The sequence below is a fragment of the Macadamia integrifolia genome, unplaced genomic scaffold, assembly GCF_013358625.1.
Source record: "Macadamia integrifolia cultivar HAES 741 unplaced genomic scaffold, SCU_Mint_v3 scaffold456, whole genome shotgun sequence".
Taxonomy (NCBI): Eukaryota; Viridiplantae; Streptophyta; class Magnoliopsida; order Proteales; family Proteaceae; genus Macadamia; species Macadamia integrifolia.
In genome coordinates, this window is record NW_024870455.1 from 62,622 (window position 1) to 70,575 (window position 7,954).

A 7,954-nucleotide genomic window follows, 5' to 3' on the forward strand; every position below is an offset into this window, starting at 1 on the left:
TCCCACTTTGCAATAGCACAAGCGGACATATTCGATGTCATCTGTAAGTTAACACAAACATTTTCAAGAGAGGAAATATGCATAGAAAATACTATTAAGTACACCCCTCATCTGAGTGTGATGGACAAAAAATAGGAGACTTCAATGGCACAAATTTTATACCTCCTAAACAGGAATTGAAACTGATATACAATGGTAGGAACGGAAATAAATAAAAGAAAAAAAATGTGATCAAGATTCACCTCATCTGTGTTCTTCAATTGTTGCATGCACCTGTCTCCATCACTTACTTGAGGAAGGTTATAAGGACAAAGAGTGTTAAATACATGTCATTTCTGTTCTCTCTCACCAATTTTCTCAATGGAGTAATCTGGGTCACCTATGCGCTCCCTATTTATACCATACCAAAGAACCCAAAATATTATGACAAATAAGAATGATATTGTTCATACTTAAACCTTGAAATCATTCAGAGAGGAACATAGAAAGAACCATTGTCTTAATATTTCTTACGACTATATGCCACCATTGTCACAGACTTAACATAACATCAAGTTACATCAACCAAACAGATGCATTTTCTATTCAATAAAACCATTGTCGTAGAATGTCCAAACACTTCCTTTTGTCACCTCAATTCTTCTCAATCTCTGGCAAGTACATCTCAAGCAGATTTCGTCTATCTTCTACTCTTGTTTCCAAGAAGATAATGGCAGAATTCTTCTTGGCCATGAAATATTCCTTGGCCTTAAACTTTTGTTGAAAATTGAGGTCTGGAATAGCATCAACAACATCTATAATTATTCTCCCAAATTCAGACTGAGATTCACTCATTACCATCTTCTCGATTGAGTTAGCAATCGATTTCAATGGACTTACCACCTTTTTTAGCTGCACCCTTCTTCCTCTTTTCTCTACCACTATTGACGGAGCCACGAGGTCTTCCTCGAGAACGGCTGGTACTACCAATGGGAGTGGAAGGAACACTTTCTTCTTCTTCAATAGGTTCATAGTCAACACCATCGTTGTTCCATATTCCTTTAACCTGAGTACCTGTCATGTCCATCATAACTTCAGTGGCAGCTTCAGAGGGGACTGTTGAATCATTCCCAGTTGCCATCTCTTTCCTTAGCAAAGCTCCAACTTCAAGGTGAATTGGGAGCACACTATGTTCCTTCCAATACTTTTGTTCTTTTTTCTAGCAATATAAAGGACAATGTCAATGTGCTTATGTTGTAAGTAAGAAAAAAAAACACAATTATATAGAAATTATAATTTAAAAAATTCCATTATACCCTATAATCATTCCAGAAGTGTTGAGGAGCATCAAATCTCATATCAGATGCATTCCAACCCAATCCACTTTGCTTATGTAGGTCACTCAATGCTCTAAGCTTTTGCTTCCAAATCCGGAAGTGGTTTCTCACTTGTTCACAGTCGTAACTAGTAAATAATTTCTCTTTCAGTTGGTTGGCAATTTCAATAAACTGCTCTTTTTTCAATCCATTATCTCCACTCTTACCACTCTTGTACTGCTTCAATATACCCTCCAACATGTAATGAGAAACGGCACTAGGCCATGAAGCAATGTCCTGTGACCTACTATTAGAATCTCCTGTTGGTTCTATCACATCAAAACTAACAAAATACACCATATACAATGTGAGTATATTTCATTAATACCAAGTAATTAATAACACTTACTAATTGGGAAATTCATAAACCTAATATTGCAATTTAGATAATAGTCCACATACATGCATCCCACAACACTAAATTTTAAACCAAGCAATAATAACAATTACTAATTGGGAAATCCATATACCTAGCATTGCAATTCAGTTAATAGTCCACATACATGCATCCCACAACACAAAAATTTGCTTCCAAGTATGTTTATGTTATACAGTCATCCCAAACCATGCAAAATTTTAGAACTAAGTATGTTTAAGTTATATAGTCATCCCAAACCATGCAAAAAAAATTAAGTTTGTCCACAACAGAATTACATTCCAAATAGAAGTTAATCAATAACAAATAATCTAGTTCATAAATACTCAATCTGAGTTGGACAAATCGTCTGCAACCCAATCAGCCCACTTCTGGTCATCAATTTGTTCTCGAAATAGATCCCAATCACCATTCTCCAGCACATGATCCTCACCATCAGAACTATCATCTTCAACATCATCATTTACTTGGTGAGGGGTCGATTGGACACTAGTACTATCTTCTTCAACCTCTTCATCCTCTTCATCAAGCCATCGTTCTTCTTCTTCAACATTATTCTGTGTAAGAATGTGGTTGTGCAACAACACACATGCCAACACAATTCTTGCTTGTATTTTGAAAGGATATTCTGGTTGGTTTTTCAAGATCTTGAATCTTGACTTCAGGAGGCCAAATGAACGTTCAATCATATTTCTTAATTGTGAATGTCTCAGGTTAAACAATTCATTTTTATCACTTGGTGACTGATCAATATTTCTCCACTCTTTCAGATGGTATCGAACGTTTCGATATGACCGTAAGAACCCTGCTTGGTTAGCATACCCAGCATCAACGAGATAATATTTACCTTGTGGCAGCACCAATTTTCCGTCATCGTCTCTGTGCAATGCATTGTCTAAGATTCGAGCATCTGATGCTGATCATTCCCAACCAGAAAGAATGTAAGTATATTTTATGTCAAAGTCACAGGCAGCAAGAATATTTTGGGAAATATCACCCTTCCTATCACGGAACCTCGGATGGTCGCTTAGATGCACCCACGCAGGGATATGGGACCCATCTATGGCTTCGATGCAGTCCTTGAAATAAGGTTAAAATCTTTCTTCATTACTTGTTATTTGATGATGCACTGCGACACTTGAATGTTTCAATAGTATCGGGTACAATTTAATGATTGCTCCCAATACAAGGTTAAAGTACCTACTTACAGTCTCACTAGAATGTCCAAACTTGTGTGTAATGACGCGGTTTTTAACATTGTGTCCTACTGTCTGTAGAAACATAACTAGTTGTTCATTCACTTGCACAGATCTGCTATCCCTCAATAGACCCTTTTCTCTAATCAAATGACTTAAACTGAAAAAAGCCCTCTTGCTTAACCTTATTTGTTCTCGACAGGTTTTATCAGTGTGATCGATAATTCTCTCTGTTTCAATAATACCGCGTAGGGGTTCACAATGGTACGACTCTTTCTTCAGATATTTTTTTATATACTGGTCTACTACTATAACAACAGCAGTCGCCGCAAAGATTATGATTTTCCTTCGCCTCCTGTAGCCGTCATCAAACTCCATTGTAAAAGTAAATCTAAATTCAAATTAAACAAATAATAAATTGGTGCTATATAGAAGATTCAGTTACAAATTGGTGCTTTACAAGACTTAAGTTACAAGCACCAATTCTACATAGTGTAGTACATGGTACTATTGGCACACAATCAAAATATCAACAGAGAACAAAGAATCATTCCAATTTGAAGAAAAACATAATAGCCATAATTGACCATTGCTATTCATTAACAATAAACATTAATTTAAGTCAGGCAGAAATTAGTCCACTTAAATCGAATTTGAACTAAATTAATGAGACCATGCATGGACCGAATAAACTGAAGCAATTCAATATGATTCGGTTTTGATGTTAAGAAAATTATTCAATTTTAATTCAGTTTCAATTTGTACAAGACCTCAAATCATAGCACACATATAAGATGGAAAGTACATAACGCAGTGCAAAAAAACTTCCATTTCCATAACAAAATTCAAGAAATGGGTAAAGTGAATTGCAATTGCCTTATACCCTAAAAAAGAAGTTGGGATAGCAATTTATTAAGGCATGTGGATGCTCACATTTTGTTTCTACATATAAACACACAAAGTTGGAAATCTGAATGTAGGGCCTCCTGATGCTTACCTCAATCAAATCTATTGCTACTTGGGTAAGTTCTGTTTGCTACCTGCCCTGCTCTGAACCAGACGTCTGGTTGCCTGAAGCTCGAATAAGGTCTGAGATTTTTTTCCCCACCTACAACACCATTTCAAATTTAAAGATACAAATCAAAGACCCATTTGAAATATTTGTAGATATATACTAAACACATTCATCTGTAAAGACACAATACAACAGGGCATCCCAATAAAAGACAGCAAGGAGAGCACAACAAAGAAATAGCAAAAAACCATCTGTAAAGATGCAATGCAACAGATACCCCCGAAGTTCCCAATGAAGGTTTTTCACCTAGTTTTTTCACCAAAGAGACAATAAGTAGGCACCTTAAGAACCTGGACTCCCACATACTTAATTGAATTATATTAGAAACAAATGTATGCCATACACAAGACAAGCAATAATTAATTAGAGAAATACAAACATAATGAATAGAATATAATTTTTCATGAAGATACTATTTTATATTGTAACCTATGTTTAGAAGTTCCATTTTAATTTCAAATTTTCAATGAAAAGTAAGAAAATAGACAACCCCATAGAAAGAAAAAAATAATAATATAAGGAACAAAAATACATGTTCAGAGCCTATATGATTAAGCTATATATTGGTTTCACAGTCTTTGATGAATACAAGAAATTTACATAACAAACAATATATTTCCTAAAACTAAGAAGGATACAAATTAAGCAGTATATGAAAATTTTTCAAATCAAATAATCAGTATCTTATCCTCCTCATTATAGTTCTCTCCTTTCTTTATATATCCTCCTTATGGCTCTATTAGGATGGAATGACAGAGCATAAGATTGGAATCTAAGGAATTAAAAAAGATTGAGGATTAATTATAGAAAAGTGATTAGGAAGAGATTTCAAATCATTCCTCTCTTTCACTATCATATCTCTACCTTAGCTGGATATATAGGAGGAGAAAGAGCATTAGAGTAGAATTATAGGAAAGTGATTAGAGAGAGATTTGAAGTAAATGTGGGTAAGAATGGTTAGTAATTAGAAGAAAAAAAAAATCCTGATTGTGCCACTATTAGATTGGAATCAGATTGCATTAGATTGGAATCTATCTAAAGAAATAGAAAGAGACTGAGGAATTATAGAAAAGTGATTAGGAAAAGATTTCAGACAAATCTCTCCTAAATTCTTCTTTCCTTATCATGTGTCTATCTTAGTTGGATAAGATGAGAAAGATCATTAATTAGTGCAGAATTATAGGAAAGTGATTACAGAGAGATAAGAAATAGATGTGGATTAGAATGGATTAGTATTTTGAAAAAAGAAAAAAAAATCTCATTAAAAATATTTTTCCAACCAATAGTATTAGAAGTTGAACATACTTATTGGATTATTCATAACAAAAAATAAAAAAAAACAGTGGCTACAACCTGCAACAACCCACACCAGAAGAAGAAGAAGAAGATAGATAGATAGATAGAGAGAGAGAGAGAGAGAGAGAGGAGTTGATTAATCACCTGGTATGTGAAGGACCAAATGTGAAACTTAAGGCACCCGGGTTTTGGTGCAGTTACTCTCAGACCTCAGTTAGAACAAAAATGGTGCACTTAATTTGAGGAAATCCAAGGCTTGATGGTGATGAACTTGTTAAACCCAATTGCATGTCTTCGAGATTGTTGCTGCATTCATTACAAAACAACTGTTACCCAACAATCATAAGAAAGTGAGAACCACTATTAACCATTAGAGAAGAGCTCTACAATTCTTACATCTTTAAAGAACATGAGAAGATAGACAATAACTCTAGGGAGAAAGCAAAGAAACACTAAGAAAAGGGTTATCCTTTGAGTTTGCAAGGAGTTTGATGAGACAAACTGAAAGGGGCTGAATAAGGGTCTTCAAAAATTTCCCAATTTTTTCAATAGACTATATAGCACTCCCCTTGGCTAACCCAACAATAATGGCACTCAACCTAGCACAAACTCACTCCTCAACACTGCTAATACTCACAGGCATTCACTACACTGGCACTAAAGTGTATGGCATTTTGAAATAAGTGATCTCTGCAACAGAAATTCTTTACAGAGAAGAAGTGATCTCTGCAATAGAAATTCTTTACATACATTCCAAAGGAAGTTACAGAATAACAGAAATTTCTTTACAGAAAGAAAGAAAGAAGAAGAAAATCTGCAAAATGGAAACCGAATTTCCATAATCTCAAGAAAACGCATACGAAGAAGAAAAAATCACATAAGAATGGAAATCTCACCTTAAATCAAGCTTCGATTTTGCAGATTCAAATCTCAGAGTCGATCGTCTAATTTGGAAAGAGGGTAAACCCTAGATATGAAGTTTACAACCTAAAAAATAGAAACCGAACTTCAATAATCTTAATAAAACACAAATGTAGGCCAAAAATACAAAGAAGAGGGGAAATCTCACCTTCAATCAACTTGGTTTTAGGCAATTTTCTCAGATGCGAGCATCTATCATGGACAGAGGTTAAACATGAGAAACCCTAAACACAGAAAAAGAAGAAGAAAAAGAGAAGGAAGAAGAAGAAGAGGAAGAGGAAGAGGAAGATAAATCTCACCTCCGTCCCTCTGTTTCAGGGAAAACCTCGATCGAGCTTCACCGTGAGAATCGCGGGACTCCGAAATTTTTGATCCAGAGTGAATCTATGTTTTTTATAGCAACCCAAGAAACCGTGACTCGATCCTGGATTAACCTATTGAGGTTAATTCGAATGAGTCATGGATTTTAGTTGAAATTCCTGATTCTACTGGCCACCACGACTCCGAATCGGCTTTTTACAAAAATGAGTCAAATGGTTTAAATTTAATGAGAAACTGATTCCCTGGAATCTGGTCCGATGGATAATTCGAACCAAACGCCCCCTAAACGAATCTTCTTGACTCTTGATTACATTTCATGATTTTCTAACTATAAGTAACTCCAATGATAAAAAGGAGAAAGTAATTATAAGATCACATCAAAGGAGAGAAATTCTCTGTAACAATAATTCTGACTAGAATCACTTTGAAGAATTGAAAAATATTGTCGGGGTCGCTTAGGAATGTTTTGAACTACCCTTGTGCCATAACAAAAAGTCTAAGGAGTGGTGGTAACAATGGTTCCAGTTCCACCTCAAAAGGAGTGAACTTGAATATGCATTGTTTTGCATCGGAGCTGTAAGGGAAGATGATGTATTGAGACCACGGTGTGGGTATGGTTTAAAGAATCAGTATTGGTGGTATTAATATTGATAGAGAGCTGATGCCTATATACACTTGATTATGTATCAATGTAATGGTGCAGTCCATGATATCTGTACAAAAAATTTCACCAAAAATGAGGATAAAATTGTCTAATCCAAGTTAATATGAGTCGACCTATATTAGTATCGTATCAATATCAGCTGAGATCAATATCAATTACTTAAACCATAAGGCATCATGTCAGAGGTGGATGGAATTTTTTTTATATAAAAGAAAAATATATTAACAAAAGGAGAAAATCAAAAACCCTCAATTGAGATCATCATCAGCCAATGGGGGAAGCAATTAAACCAAAAAAATGACCACCTCAACTAAAAGCAATGAAAGCAAAAGAAAATAGACTGCTATTAAAGAAGATAGAAGAAAACCCAAAAAAACATCAAAGAAGATGCATTCCATCAATCAGTTTTCATCTAAAAACACATCTCATCAACTAGTAACCCTAAAGTTCGTCCCCAAACATTATATTCAAGGTTCGTAACCTCAGTTCTTGGACTGGAAATGGTCTTAGTTGATATTGATTTGATATGTTTTTAAATGTATTCACTGATCATTAATTTTTTTTTTATTTTAATCACACAACCCACATTTGTTTTTTATCATTTTCTTAAATATATATTGTTGACTTTTATAAAGTATAAGAGTGGACAGATAAATGATGTTTCTCTCTCTTTCTCTTTCCCCCTTCCCATCCAAGTGGCATATAAGGGTTGCATGATGAATCATGGCCGGGCTGGACTAGGTGAGCAGG

The 7,954-nt window shown here is 34.9% G+C and overlaps 1 long non-coding RNA gene across 1 annotated transcript; it reads right to left on the reverse strand.

Annotated features, from left to right (window-relative positions):
• Positions 1-485: 485 nt before the first annotated feature.
• Positions 486-6,619, reverse strand: LOC122068732. The gene is made up of 7 exons (XR_006137229.1): positions 6,519-6,619; positions 6,368-6,411; positions 6,195-6,285; positions 5,443-5,604; positions 3,925-4,035; positions 1,296-1,638; positions 486-1,198 (listed from the first exon to the last, which is right to left on the reverse strand). It is a non-coding gene; the product is annotated as an uncharacterized LOC122068732 (long non-coding RNA).
• Positions 6,620-7,954: the final 1,335 nt, after the last annotated feature.